The sequence below is a fragment of the Periplaneta americana genome, chromosome 7, assembly GCF_040183065.1.
Source record: "Periplaneta americana isolate PAMFEO1 chromosome 7, P.americana_PAMFEO1_priV1, whole genome shotgun sequence".
Taxonomy (NCBI): domain Eukaryota; kingdom Metazoa; phylum Arthropoda; class Insecta; order Blattodea; family Blattidae; genus Periplaneta; species Periplaneta americana.
The window spans coordinates 95,718,225-95,734,919 of NC_091123.1; the positions used below are offsets into that span (position 1 = coordinate 95,718,225).

General features: G+C 34.7%; 2 non-coding genes across 2 annotated transcripts; one reads left to right on the forward strand and one right to left on the reverse strand.

Moving 5' to 3' along the window:
• Window positions 1–8,461: 8,461 nt before the first annotated feature.
• TRNAS-GGA (transfer RNA serine (anticodon GGA)) lies at window positions 8,462–8,533 on the reverse strand. The gene has a single exon. It is a non-coding gene; the product is annotated as a tRNA-Ser (tRNA).
• Window positions 8,534–9,094: 561 nt separating this feature from the next.
• Window positions 9,095–9,166, forward strand: TRNAS-GGA (transfer RNA serine (anticodon GGA)). The gene has a single exon. It is a non-coding gene; the product is annotated as a tRNA-Ser (tRNA).
• Window positions 9,167–16,695: the final 7,529 nt, after the last annotated feature.

Consider the following 16,695-nt stretch of genomic DNA (forward strand, 5'->3'; position numbering starts at 1 on the left):
AAATATTATACGTAATAGTATAATGATTATCACTAATATAACAACCACAATGATTTATAATGTCAGTGTGGAAACCACTGTATCTTCATTTGATTACTCTACCTTTTCTTGGATCATTATATTTTTTTATACGAGGGTCATTTCATAAGTTATGGCAACTACTTATATTATGTCAGCCAATAAAGCTGCAGGAATGTAAATTCACTATAGGCCTATGCGATTGAAGGTCACTGGAATGTGCTTCGAAATGCTAGTACCAAATTGGGTCCGGTACAGGAGGCAATGGGTAAGGAAAATTGAAAGATGCATATATAGAAACCACTGTTTTATTATGCACAAAAGGAAACAAAGTACATTACTTACAGTGAACACGTCTCAAAAAATCTCCCAAGGCTTCCACACATCTTTGCCAATGATGATGCAGGCGTTGAATACCATCGGGTGTGTGCGTTTCGTTTATGTGTACCACCTCTCGTCGAAACGCTGCTAAGATGTCCTCCTTGTTTGTAAACCGCTTTCCAAGCAGCGGCTTCTTCAATTTTTGCGGAATGAGATATGGCAATCCACTATGACCAAATGCTTCTCGTAGCTTAGAATGTCACTGACGAGCATTTCTGCCACGAAGAACTGCAGTTTTCACGTATGACCGCTGTTCAACTGAACGTAATCCATCTTGGACACACGAGCGGTTTGTTTATGCTTCGAGACAGTTCCAGGGACTGATGTGTACACATAACATAAACAGTCAATGCAACGATACGTAGAGAGATGATGCAACACTTTTTTGATTTGTGTATAATCTATTAATTATTAAGGTTGACCTTTTGCACTCCATCATGTCACAAATATACACAAGATTAGATAGTGAAGCAATAAAATTAAACGAAAAGTGAAAAGATAAAAAACAGTAAGACATTATGAAATAATAACAAAATTCAGAAAATAAAAATTAAAATAGTGTCTCAACATAAAAAGTAAAATACAGATCTATAAACTGGAATACAACACAAAATACGAGTAACTCAATGAGTAAAAAAGTTAAGAGGAAAAACATAACGAAGAAAACAAAAATAGAATGCAGTAATTAATAAAATAATAGAAATAGTTTATATGATACCGATGAGTTTATAGTATTCTTGTGCTGCATTCAGTGTCTGAAGTGTAGTAATCATACAGATGCACAGCCGTGGGCATTTAACCATAAAATTTCAGCTTGGTGTCTTGTCATTTTTGCTTATGAAAGTGAGTTTTATGATGTCACAAAGGTAATAAAATGCTTGCAATTTATATTATTAAAACTGGGTTTGATCTCCAGTACCGGAACCAATTTTTCTACGAAAATAATGCTATATATGTGGTGACTATAAAAGCCAGGTAATACTCAATATTCAATTATAAGAATACCGGTATATGTGTGTTAACAATATAACAGTCACCGGTGTAGCTCAGTCGTCTAAGGCGTTTGCCTGCCGTTCCGGAGTTGCACTCGGGTGCCGGTTCAATTCCCGGTTTTTTTCCGATGTATTCCCAGACCGTATGGTAAATGTCAGGTAATCTACGGCGAATCCTCAGCCTCATCTCGCCAAATGCCATCTCGCTGTCATCAATGCCATCGACGCTAAATAACCTAGTAGTTGATACAGCGTCTTTAAATGACCAAATAAAAAAGCACTATAACAAAGTCCACCGTTGAGAATTAACGATTAGTATGCCTGACCTTGAAACAAACGGGCCCGGATTCAAATTCTGGGAAGGACAAATTACCTGGTTGAGGATTTTTTCAAGGTTTTCCCTCAATCCATTAAAAGGAAATGTAGGGTAACTTTCGGTGCTGGACTCTGGACTCATTTCGCTAGCATTGTCACATTCATTTCATTCAGACGCTAGATAACCATAGCTGTTGACAAAGCGTCGTAAAATAACTAATTAAAAATTGTATAACAAACTGTTGTTGAAATGGCCACATGTCGCTCTTGTAAATATGACATACTGTCTAAATACAAGAGAGGTCATAGAAGATAATAAAGGAGGGAAGTTCGAGCCGGTGCTGTGCATCGGGTCCCGACATAGCTCATTTGGTAAAGAGCAGTCAGCGCGCCCTGGGTTCTATCAGCAGTGCCGGAACGAATTTTTCTCCGTAATGTTATTGTTTTTTTTTTCATGGCTGTTTAATGCATCTGCGAACGAAAATAGATATTGTATCTTAATATATATTATACATCGAATATTGATAAAACTTCACGTCTTCGAGCAGTCTATAAATAGCTGTGATTCAATCTACAAACTCTTATTTTAAATACTATATCATTTTGAATAATTCGTAAAATATTGGCCAACTTAGCTCAACTTAGCTGTACTCTTGGATATTACAAGTAATTCTGTTTGCGTTGATGATGTATTTCTTTGCAGAGACATTAAAGTAAAAGAAGAGTCTTCCACTGAAATTACGGAGTTATTTTTCAGCTACTCAGTAAAACAACTTTGAAATGGAGCATAATTTGCTAGGTGAACAACAAGCATTGGGCCCGCACGCTCGGCTTCTCCGTCCGCGGCAGGTCAGACCGATGGCGTCGGTGAACGGATGTCTGAAAGTCCGTAGTACAGTCTGAGTTTCTCTGTCAACTTACTAGTATTAATAATAAACACTTATACCGTAAGTGTAACTTAATAACCCATGTCACGTAAAGATATGCTGGAACTACCTGTCTCCTTCCATAAATTTCTGTCATTTTTTTTTAAATTAACCACTTCATTACGCAGTTCTCTCTGAGAAATGGAAGAACTTTCTGCATGAACGTTATGTTTCAGTTCATCTACAGTAGGGTAGAGTGAAAATATTGGATTCTTCACTTTTTTTAGAAATCGAAAACGCTTGGGTATGCAAAAGTTGTTGCGTTTCATACCTAACATAACCTGAAAATTTTATGAAAATCGTATGCTATCCTGAGATGCCACAATGGCCTTAAAATTAAAAAAAAATATTACAAACAAAACTTTCTTTTATTATTATTGTTTTATTTTGTTGTGTTTTAATAAACTTGGGTATTTAAGGTGTTTATACTGATACTGTCGTTTCCTAAATTTAATATTTTGAGATGCCACAAGACCATAGAGTTTTCATTATTCTTAATTAAAATTCGTTTATATGCTAGTACCAATGACCGATCGGAAAATCTGGTCGCGTAGGCCACCTATGTAGTGAGAGTATATATGCACCAGTATGGTTTGAAATCAAAATGCAATCAAAATGTTGCAATGGACCACGACACCTCTGGAAAATGATTCTGTTCAGCAGATACCACCGGAAAATTTTAAGATCGTTGTTCATCCTGTGATCGAAAGAAATTATTCGTACTTCACACACCCCAAAAATATATTGTTAGCTTCGACCTGGTTGGCGAGATGGTATAGCGCTGGCCTTCTATGTCCAAGGTTGCGGGTTCGTTCCCGGGCCAGGTTGATACATTTAAGTGTGCTTAAATGCGACAGGCTCATGTCAGTAGATTTACTGGCTGTAAAAGAACTCCTGCGGGACAAAATTCCTGCACATGCGGCGACGCTGATATAACCTCTACAGTTGCGAGCGTCGTTAAATAAAACATAACATTTATATTGTTAGCTACGCTAACTGATACAAGGGAAGCTATCAGGAAACTAGCCTTTTATCGTATACTTAAGACCAGAGAGAAACAAGCCAGGAAGAACGTAAGAAAATTTAAGGCACCCAAGCTGAACTTGAACGCTTCGGAGTACTATGAAATTATAAGTCATGGAAGTTACGTCGGTACTGAACCACCCTTAACTCAGTCGATCTGAGGAGAAGATATCAAGAATAATATCAATGATAATGAGTCACTGACATTTCCAAAGTTCTTATGTCATACACAAGCAGTAGAACGGTATGTTCGTTTAATGACTGAAGTCGCTTCAGCAGTTTGTGAACCACAAAGAGACGGATACATCTGGGCCAGACTGGAATCTAGGACTGCCATGCCTTAATACAAAAAAAGCTGAATATCATATTTGATATAATGAGAGTTAATTTACAGTTTATTTGTTTTACACTTATGCTCAAAAACTACATTTAAGCATTTAAGAACTGTGATCTCTGACGTGAGCATAATTGTTTTTCATGTACATAAATTAGTTTTAATTCAAATAAATAGATTTTCTTTTCAAAAACGAGTTTATATCGTTTCAACTACGAGTATAACCAATTAAGCAATAACAATTTGTAGCCATATTAAGGTTTTTTTTAACATTTCTACAACAATTCAGATTTTTAGTGTTCTTCTAGTACTTGGAAGTTGAGTTTCAGAGGAGATATATTTTTTTTTCTTACTATTTACACTTTCAGAACATTATTAAAACTGACGGTACATGAAATTTGAAATGATAAAATGAATGTAAAAAATTAAAATATTAATAGACCTAATAGAAGATGTAATCTTTTTGGCTCTTGTGGCACCTGAAGATATGACTCCACCAAGAAATAAATTTAGCAGGTAAATACTCTCATAATGCATCAACTTTTGCACGTCCAAGCTTTTTGATATAAGTACAAAAAAAAATTTCACTTCACCTTAATCTACAGTGTGAAGATTTGTCTTGTACACTTTGTCTTTTAATGTAACTTCATAGAGTTTTAACTTTGATAACTTCGTAGACGTTCGAAAAATGCCATACGAAATTCATGTTTGTTGCGAAAGACGCCTAAATATTTTTGAATATTTTCCAGAGAATGACCAAAATTGTCTAACGTTTCTTCCATGAGCACAATACGTTGCTGCCTAGGCTTCTTGTCTTGAACACTTCCCGTTTCACGAAATTAATTTACCAATCTATGAATCGTATTTGGTTCTGGTACTTCAAAATAATCTTCTTACAGCCCGAGCCGATTCCATACGCACGTACGAATCATACATAAACACTTGTTGTGAATAGAATAGCTGAATCCAGTCGTATTAAATTAATTTATACACACAGAGTCTCTGAATAACGCAGCCTAAAAACACGTGCTTATTAAATGTTTGAGTACTGTGATTGAGCTACTAGAATAATGTAGAATTTTATTGTTAATATTCTATAACTGTAGTCTTTTCGAATTAATATTAACAATTAAAATTGTTATTGCTATTTTCTTCTTCAGATGCATCAAATTATGCGATAGATAACGTCAAAAGCGCTCGAAGTAAAAATGTGAAAAATTGTGGGAATAAACTGGCAACAGATATTTTAATTGAAAGTATTCAATAAACAAAAGATAAAACAATAACAAAACGCTTCAGTCTTTAAATATATTTCAGGGAGTATGTGATGTAAGTCCTTGACTTAGAAACTTATCCCTTTTATACGGCAGTATTTTTATTTATGGTAGAATATGGTATCACTTCTCAAAGTGAATTAAAGAAAAAATATCGTCTATAATTCACAACATAAGGAAATATGTACAAGGAATACGTATAAAATTAAAAACATGTATTTTAATAAAAATAAATATGTAACTATAACAATAGACAAAATATTGTAATACAATCATTTATAAAATTTATATTACATAACACGCAAAACTCGCTGTGTAATAAACTGATTTTCAAGTACTGAAAATTGAAACAAAAAAAGTTAGCTCGTTAAGCATCCAAAACCCACAGTCATTTAAAGATTAACACGAAAACTTACAACTTTTTCCACGATTTCCACTATGTTTCGCAGAATATCACACTATGGCTGGTATCAGGCAGGATATTACTGTGTTTAAAAAGTCTCTCTGAATTACCACGCATATGCCAAGAAAATTATTTGCATAACAACATTACACCGAAATACCTAACAGTGAATAAAGTTTATTACTTACAGACTGTTCTGAATTCAAGCAGAAACAGATGCTGCATATTACAGTCAAACAACCAGGATAATTGAAATTTGTAATCTTCCGGATATAATTTCTGTACATACTGCAGAATTAATAGCAATTAGGCAAGCAATTATGTTCATAATACGTACTCGCACAATATGTAAAAAGTATCATTACCTGTATGGACTTTCCAAGTGTAATATTTCGCCTAACGCTGCCACTACGAAATTAGCCTGGATTGAAGTAAATTGTAAAATGGTAGTACATAGAGTACAATATAACATAAAATTAGTGTAGATACCAAATGAGAGCAATATTAATGGAAATGAAGTGATTGATACACTAGCTACACAGGTAAAAGTAAGTATGTATGTATGTATTTATTTACACTGCAAGTGGGCAAGCACCCGGTGGCAGTGGTATATACAATAAAATGATAAGCAATACACAATAAAATTTACAATACATAATACAATTTACAACACATATACAATTTTATACACAATACAATAAGAATACACAATACAATTTAACACAATAATAATAAAACATAAAATAAAACACCTAATTTTACAACACAACCTACATAATTATGTATAGGTCCTACATAAGTTTCAATAGTCTTTCACTTTACTCTCATCTCATTCCCTGTAGTGGCACTATGACGCATTTCACTGACACTTTAGCACACATTTCACTCTCACTCTGTAACACATTTCACTGACACTATAGAACACATTTCATTGACGCTATAAATTATCACTGATCGGAACTGTTCACTGCACTGTAAAACCATAACTTCACTGACTCACCTCGCTTCACTGATACAACAGTTCAAATAAGTCAAATAATTGCATCCTTATGCATACTTATAAACAGAACTACATTTAACTAAACATTTCTAGTCTAAGGCCCTCTTACACTCTATTTTTAAATAATTTACAATTCAAAACAAGGAATTAAACTCGTCAAGCTAGATAAATACATGTCACCTTAAAAAATTAAATGTTGAATGTCACCTTAATTTTAATTTGCACTTTATACACACCTTTTTAAGTTATTCTTGAATCTCCTTAAGGAAGGACAGCCCTCAAAGACCGCTGCAGGTAGGTCATTCCAATCATTTATAGTTCTATTTAAAAATGAGAATTTACCTACATCCGTTTTCTGTTTCCTACATTTGATTTTAAAATCATGATCGTTCCTACCATAGTACGTTGGCTTTTCTAACCGAGCCGTTATGTCTACCCATGCTTTCTGACCTAGATGTGCTCTATACAATGATGTTATTCTAGTTTTCCTACGTCTGTTTTCCAAAGTTTCCCATTTAAGTATGGAAATTTAACGACACTATAGGAACGCAAATCAGACATAGAAACCGTGAGTGGTAAAATTAAGGAAATAAATGTAAATAGGATAGTACAATTAACGAGTGCACTCAATAAGAAAAAAAAAGAACATGAATAAAATGCAAGTATTATAGGGAAATAACTTAACAATCTAATAAATGTGAATCACTGTTAAAGAGCCTGGAGTAGCATCATGGGGATTATAAGTTTCGGACCGAAAAAATAGTATAGGAGTGAATTAGGGTGTGGTGGTAATGTACAAGGTCCCGGAAAAAACCCCAACCAGGTAACTTTCCCCGACCGGGATTAGAACCCGGGCCACCTGGTTTCGCGGCAAGAAGCGCTAACCGTTACTCCACAAGTGTGGACTATAATAGAATAAGACAGACTGTTACAGTAAATAGAGAGCGCTACTATAGCATATTACAGAACTTCGTCATCCCTAGACTGAGGAATCACGATATGGAAAGCATAATCTTCATGCAAGCTGGCGCTCCACTCCACATTATCATTGCAAAGAATTAATGACGCAGATGTTTGACGATTGTGTCATCAGTAGGCACTTTGCAATAATGTGGCCTCCGCGATCTCCAGGTTTCAATCCGGCCGACTTTTGATTGTGAGGTTACCTTAATGAATGAGTTTTCCTGACACATCCAACAATCCTACTGCAACTGAAAGATGCCATCTCACAAGAAATTGTCAATATTCCAAGACATTATCTGCAAATTGCTGTGCATGGTGTCGCAGACAGAATAGTCCTACTGTATATTGAACAAGAGAACGAAGGACATCTTCCCAATGTTTTGTAAACCCCGTTCTTTGCCCAACACTGCGATATTTTTCTTCCCTGCCTCAAATATTATGATATTTACAGCGGTTTAATATTTGAACTGACTTGAAATAACCTTTATAATAAACATATTTCATTTAAAAAATTTAGACCATGTTTGTTGTTCTAATCGTCATAATTATTATCAAGTTATCCTCATCCTTTGTTATAACAACAGACTCAAAATTTGTAATATTACTATAAAATGGGAGTTTGTTAATGTCACAATAGCCCATGGATGCTACCAGAGCCTTCGAATCTTTTTTCTTTGCCTCCTGAACATAACTTTGATATTCGCATGGAATAATTCTGTATAAAAAATAGGGATGTAGAGGAATTATTTACTAGCACTATAAAATTAAATACATAATATTAAACATTCTTTATTAAATGAGATGAGAGAGAGATGGAACGGAGAAAAATTCTCTCCGGCGCCGGGATTTGAACCCGGGTTTTCAGCTCTCCGTGCTGATGCTTTAACCACTAAGCCACGCCGGATACAATCCCGACACCGTTGAGAATCGTCTCAGATTAAGCTCCATCTCTTGGGTTCCCTCTAGTAGCCGCCCTCTGCACTACGTCATAGATGTCTATGCACGCAGGACCGAAGTCCATACATGTGTAGAGGTGCACTCAGATGAGTGACTGGTTGGCCGGGGTCCGACGGTATGGGCGCCGTCTTTAAATCACAAAGTGATTTATTACGCATATCATATTTATTTTGATGTACCGAAGTACATATGATATTTCCATGCAGATATTCTGCTTTCTCTCTCTCATCATCTGAGAAAGCAGAATATCTGCATGGAAATATCATATGTACTTCGGTACATCAAAATAAATATGATATACGTAATAAATCACTTTGTGATTTAAAGACGGCGCCCATACCGTCGGACCCCGGCCAACCAGTCACTCATCTGAGTGCACCTCTACACATGTATGGACTTCGGTCCTGCGTGCATAGACATCTATGACGTAGTGCAGAGGGCGGCCACTAGAGGGAACCCAAGAGATGGAGCTTAATCTGAGACGATTCTCAACGGTGTCGTGATTGTATCCGGCGTGGCTTAGTGGTTAAAGCATCAGCACGGAGAGCTGAAAACCCGGGTTCAAATCCCGGCGCCGGAGAGAATTTTTCTCCGTTCCATCTCTCTCTCATCATCTGAGAAAGCAGAATATCTGCATGGAAATATCATATGTACTTCGGTACATCAAAATAAATATTCTTTATTAAATTTCACAGAATGGAGGCTATGTTTGTTATTCATCATAAAAAAATTAACATCTACCAACATTCAGTGTAGACAAAAATGAAGCTCTGCAAACTGGTAGACCACCTTGTGAAGTGTCAGCATGGTTGGCGCAGGCCTTCTATGCCCGAGGTTGTGTGTTCGATCCTGGGCCAGGTCGATGACATTTAAGTGTGCTTAAATGCGAAAGGCTCATGTCAGTAGATTTACTGGCATGTAAAAGAACTCCTGCGAGACAAAATTCCGGCACACCGTCGACGATGATACAACCTTGGCAGTTGCGAGCGTCGTTAAATAAAACATAACATTTCCTTCTGAATTTGAGACATTATAACAGATTCTTTTCTTTTTACTAGGTGCTTCCATTTTACCTTAATTTGGCCTTCTTCTTTCCAGAGATTTAACATCGCATGAGACATTACAAAATTTCTTTGACTTACAGCACCCTTATTATCCCAATAAGCTTATTGCATGTTGAAATTATTGATTTGGTCGTAAGTCAACTTAAGAGCCATGCAAAATATTGTACAATGCTTATACAATCAATCTTACATTTTTTGGAAACATTCATATTGTGTGTATCTATCTACTTTTTATTTTTTTCCCAATCTTTCTCTGATCTGCGCCTCTTCTTAGATTTGTCAATAACCACAGGTTCATGTTCATATTGATTTGATATGTCGCTGTCCATTATGTTCACTATATACTTTCTTTGAAATGATAAAAGTTGTAGAACATTCACGTAATAAATTTACAGTGGTAACCATTACACAAACAACTAACACGTCACTACAATAGCCAATGAAATTGCTGCACGATGCGTGACGTATCAGTGATGCAAAGTCTAGAACCAATAGGAATGCCCTTGAGATTTGGTATGTTTTGGCATCAAACTGAGCATGACTGTGGCATTTTCTGCTGCAAAACACTGTTTTCAGTGACATATGGAGACAGGATTTGGTAATTTTTAGAGTGAAATGGTTAGTGTTTCCGTTCTAGAGGATAGCTAAGAATGTGCTCCCATCTCCAACTCATTTTTCTAAAATGATAGATTTGGTACCTTCTGGAAACAAGCTTCACATATGATTTTTCCGTGCAGGAATTATGCATTACCATATGGTGAAGAATTGGTAGAACGGAGAAATATTCTCTCCGGCACCGGGGTTCGAGCCCGAGTTTTCAGCTCTAGGTGCTGACGCTTTATTCACTAAGCCACACCGGACTCTAGTTGCGATGCCAGATTGAATCCTTCTCAGTTTAAGTTCTACCTCTCTGTTCCTCTTTTTTCTCCGTTCTGCTCACTCTTCGCCAACTGGTAAATCAGCTTATGCCCTGCATTTTTACTAAGCAGATCTTCTACAAGTGTGGAAATGTTAGATTTTTTCCTTCAAAAGAATGAAAATGGTTCGAAATTCAGTAAGTGTGGAGTGCAGTAGCAGATTATTGAGATGAGAGATAATGTCCCTAAATTCATTGATCTAAGTACACTCATTCTGGGGTAATTAATTTTTTTTGCTACAAAAAGTGTGATTTTACAATAAATTTTCATGACAAATATTTTTATATAACCTCAGTTTTAAAGATAGAGAGATTGGGTTTGCAGTAAAAGGCACTTCACTTTTTACAGTAATTTGGTCTCTGAATAAAATTAAGGGATTTTGACATAAGAATAGGGACAGAAGTAAAACATCTATTTTGTAGGAGTGTTCTTAAACTTTTCGAAGAAGCTCTAATTGCACATGGATCCACAGTCGAATGACTTCGGATACACAGTTATTGCTATCGGCTAAAATAACGTAATTTAAACAAAAACGTAGGCTATAATAATAAACGCCGAGGGTATTATGCGTGTTTGTGTCTGTATGTACAAGTAAAGAAACAATGGGACACGTTATACTTGTGCCGTGATCTGTATATAAATTAATCTGACTTTATTCAGGAAGATGTTCCGAATAATTTTATTAATTTTAGTCGTCTTCGGATTATATTAATCCAATCAAGACGTCCTGCAACCTTACTGCAGTACGTTCCGCTCCTGGCAGAGCTTTCAGCACGACCCGTTGCTGTCAATCTGACTGCAACGAGATAGAAACTCTTGGCCACGTGATGGGCTTTTATCGGAAAGGAGAGTTTTGCGTAACAACAGGCATCATAGAGTCCGTGGAGCTATCGCCTGTCTTCTTCGGAACAAGGGTTGAGAAGTTCATGATGAGGTCCACTGCATTTCTGAAGACGACTCTTACAGAAGAGCGGATATAATAGCAATAAACAGGCAACAACAAAAGCTATTATCATATATCCAACTATACGCATGGAGAGAGATCTAAACCAAGGTCATCAGGTTGATCATGAAAAGAAGGCCATTTATGAGCCTTGTATTCCCGACTTTAGTGCCAAGCATAACATCCCTTCCTTCAATTGGTCAGTAACAGGTTTATTTTTTGGTGCTCGGAGTTCTTTACCAAAATTTACATATAATTTTTAAAACAATGATCAATACTATCTTTTGAAATTCAAAAAATTATCTCGCAAATTCTTAAAGATTTCCTGCAGATTATACAGTTTCATTTATACCACTCAGAAAGTCTTAATTAAGGATATGCTAATTTTAAATACAATCTTTTATTTATGAGTATAATTTTAAGGTCATCTTCTAAGATTTTATTTTATAATTGATAATCAATGGTGCTTAATTATTACATTTATTTTTATAATAATATTCGTTTTTGATTAATTATATTTATTTGCTATTAATTTCCAGATCCTCGTCGTCATCCTTAATTAAGGCCGGACGATTTATTTCTCTCTCTCTCTCTCTCTCTAATGCCATAATTACAGTAATCTTAGTGATATAATTGAGACTCTTGCCCCTCGGTGAACATCTGTTAGCTCGTGTATCGCGAACCATATTTTCCACAGGTGTCACGTCATTCTTAAACTTCTTCATTTGGTGACATAATGAAGTGTGCGACATGTCTTACTGTACTTTGAAACTTCAGTTCTTAATGAGATATTTCCTTCACTGGTAGACCTTGCTGCTTCCTGAACAACTACATTGGATAATTGAGGCTTGTGCTTTTCTTTATATATGTCCCAACAATTTTATGACCTAACAACAAATATAATATCATCAATAAATTCGTTATATAAAACTTTTAAAACGTTTTACACATTATTGTTAAATTAATTTTGTGGGGTAGTTTTAAACACTGTTAAAATATTCCCCCAAAGAACTGTTAAAATGTGCACCACATAACTCTACCTAGTACCACCATTCACTAACAGGAACAAGAAGTAAATATTTAGTTCTAGAGTAATCTTTAGGGTTGTTAGGTTAAACTATCGCCAAACCCGGAGTTTTACGATATCTATAAAATTAAGTATTATTATTACTATTATTGGGCGAATTGTTATTATTATAATACCTTATTTACTTACGGCTTTTAAGGAATCCGGAGATTCGTTGCCTCCCCCACCTCCTTCAAATCAATTTTAATATTATTCTCCCATCTAAGTCTCGGCCTCCCCAAAGGTCTTATTCCTTCCGACCTCCCAACTAACATTGTATATGCATTTCTGGATTCGCCCATATGTGCTACATGTCCCATTATTATTATTATTATTATTATTATTATTATTATTATTATTATTATTATAACTATTATAATTAATTAATTATTGTTATATTTCATTTTGCATTGCAAGTTAAAGGATCGGTTGAAAATTTAACAATGTCGGACTTGATTTTACGGATAAATTAATATTTGAAAAAAAAAAAAAAAAAAAAAAAAAAAACGTTTTCAACAAGTTCCATAATTTTAATGCCAGATTTGCAGATTTTAGGAATTTATTTCTCCGTCAAATAAAATTCAATCATGGTGAAAGTTTTAGGCATAGCACAGAAGAATATACTCTTAAATGCATATTAGTTAATTTTTTTACAGAATCTCACATAAAAAGTTGTAAAATTGTTAAAAAAAATGCAGCAATAATTCGGGGGTTTAGAGTCATAACAACGTATCTACAAAATTCATGTTTTGAGATAAATGCAAAAGAAGTTTTGCAACAACTGAAACACTATCACTGTTACCGCCTATGTTATTGTGTGCGACATATGTGATAACTCGTTATTAGAGTAAGTTTACATCCGCTCAACAATTTTTTTGTGTTTAAGCTAAGTGTTACATAAGAAAAAAAAGGACCATGCTATAGATACGTTGTTTTGACTTTAAATAAATTGTTCTTTTTGCAAGTTACACTTGATTTTAATATTAATGACAATAGAAATAATGCACTGAATTATTTATATATTATTCTGTAATTACATCTAATTATTGTGAAACAAACAGTTTTATAAGTCTTTCTTCTAATATTGATTAGTAAGGTGCTGGATAATATGCGAAAATGCTTAAAATACTAAACTGATGGCAATATACCATAATTCACCATAACAAAGTGCAATGACTTTTACACATACCTGTATCACTGAATCAATAGTAAAAAACTGTTATACTGAAGAAGGAATAGTCCTCAGTAATAGTAGTAGTAGTAGTAGTAGTAGTAGTAGTAGTAGTAGTAGTAGTAGTAGTAGTAGTAGTAATAATAATAATAATAATAATAATAATAATAATAATAATAATATTCGTAGTGCTACAGCACTTTAAGGGTCCAGACCGACCAGCCAGCTGCTGGCCTCAAGTACAGATGCTTAAGCAGAGATGGAATCTAACTAGAATAGAGGTATCGTGTGATTAGCACGATGGTCCCCCTACTAGCCGTTATAGCTGGCTTCTTAACCGAATTGCTCTACTTATCATAGCTCTCCAAGTGCATCACAATGCTGATTATCATCATCATTATCATCATCATGATCACCTTCATTAACTTTCGCTTCTTTCCCACCTGTAACATCATTTATTAATTACTTATAGCATTGTGGTGATACTGGTCAGGAATAAACCTCATATTGCGTATATCTAGAAGATCTTTAAGTTTTTGTTTCTGAATAGGAACTGGAGAAGAAAACAAAGGCTGAAGTGTGAAAGAATCTCGCATTCTTGTTTTAGTTCTGCGGATTAGTATTCTTCTAAACTCAAATTCTTGAGAAGTCCTGTTGCTGTATTTAAAATAAATGTGTTCTAAGTCTTCTTTCATGTACTGAAACCAGGCCATCTTGAGCCAATTAACCACGACGTAAATACCAGATCACTTATCTGTGGCACGCTAAATATACCTCTTCATAGAACATCTTGTTATTCCTCATCTTTTACAATATCCACCTCGCGTCAATGGAATTCCTTGTCACAAAGTATTAGGGGCTGCAAGACAATAAACACTTTTAAGAACAGCTTAAAAGATAACCTTATTAGCATTTCACTCCAATCATACTGATTTAAAATATTACTGACTACACTGTTGCTTTTTTTTTTTAGACATCATCCTGATTGTGCTGCATTTTCAAAATTGTCTCATAATAATCTCTTTCTATTATCTAATATAATTTGAAATATATTAACATTCTATGTATTTTAGTTTAATTCTGCTACCCAGTTTATTTCAGTGTTTAATTAATAGTTCATAGTATTTTGTTGTTTAATTCGTAAATAACTCTTGTATACATGTAACTCTCATCTAAATCAAATTGTTGAATTCTTTGTAAGTTCATGCATATGTATATACACTTTTTGCTGGTTGTGTGGAAGAGAAGGCCTTACGGCCTTAACTCTGCCAGCTAAAATAAATCATTATTATTATTATTATTATTATTATTATTATTATTATTATTATTATTATTATTTACATCACTGAAAACTTTTCTGTCCTTTCTCATGTGGCGCCTCAGTTCTGAAAAATTCGGTACATGCTAAATTTCAATTATATGGTTTTTTTTGTTTGTCATTCTGACAATAGTGAATCATCCCGATGTGAAATAATTTTGTTCTTTTCTCTACTGAGACATGATCAGAGTCGTACTCTATTTGTGGCCTGACTCAAAGGACATATCATTGATTAAAGGGATGTCAAGATGCCCAACAGCATGCAAAAACATAACAGACATATTTTATATTTCTGGTTTGTCCACCGCATGTTTTGAAAAAGGAATTCCATTCCTTACCATCTGCACTTTTTGTTGGAAATTAAAAAGACATAAGCAACTTCTGCAGATCCACGTTTGACAGTTCTTTCACTCCACATAGCATGCGACTTCTCTACAGAAAATTTATTGTTGTACACAGCCAATCTTCGCCGATAAAATAATGCTTTAGCATCTGTTTTGGGACAGTAGCAGACAGCCTCCAGATCAAATTCAGCTAAATGGATTTCCAGTTGCAGCTTCCGCATCAATGTTGTCTTTTCTAGCCCTAGCTAAACATTTCTGTTCATTGTGAGCATCCTGACCTTGACAGTGAATTTCTTTGCCTGTGGCATTCATATGAGAAAATCTGTAGCATGTATCGCACAAATCATTTTAGGCAAATGGAAGGGCAAGTTAAATTCTGTGTTGTGAATATATTTCGATAAAATTATTCTTTTTAGTAGTTATGCCATCATTTTCACGTTTTTCAACGTACAGTTTGAGCATTTTCCTACGATTTAACTAATGAGGCAAGTACTCTTTCTCTGAATATTTTCAGGCATAATGTGATATTATTTTTGGAAAATCATTAATATGAAATGTAATTCCTTCCATTACAACATCTGACTTAGACAAGCTGGTTTGTGCTGACCTCTTGGATCTCTCAAAATTATATAATGTTCATTCCTTTTATACATACAGCATTTCATGTATGAACGATTCAGGCAAATCGAGTGTTGCAAGAAACTATGCCTGACAAACATGCCATTTTTCACCATCTACCTTTGGTTAAAATCTGATTATCTGTGTCATTTAAATTCAAAAATTCTTCATGAATTGGTAGCCACTCAGCCTGAGTAAATTTGAAGCTGCATTTCCTTATACATTTTGAGTAATCTTTCGGTTTAACTGACCGTCCAGCAATTGATTTGCCTTTGGTAGATATTCTGAACTTTCAGATTATGGAATATGGCCGTAATTTTCTGAATGTGCATAAAGGGATAATTTTGATTTGAAGTATGTACGTAGTGACTAATTTTTAAGTAAAATGGTTTATAAGCAATTGTAACGCACTTTACATCTGTTGATTTTATCAAAATTCTAAAATTGAATATTAACGACGAGTAATGAAACAACATTGCCGGTATATAATCTTACCATTGCAGGCTTCAGTATTGATCCTTAATGTTGAAAAGGCATTGCGGAAGTTAACTGAATCTGAATTATCTTCAGTAACACATTTTTAATTTTTCAGGAGCTCAAGAATTTTTATTCCTCTAAAAAACACATCGATTGCTCAGCACAAGTTCATTGAACGATATCTTTGCATG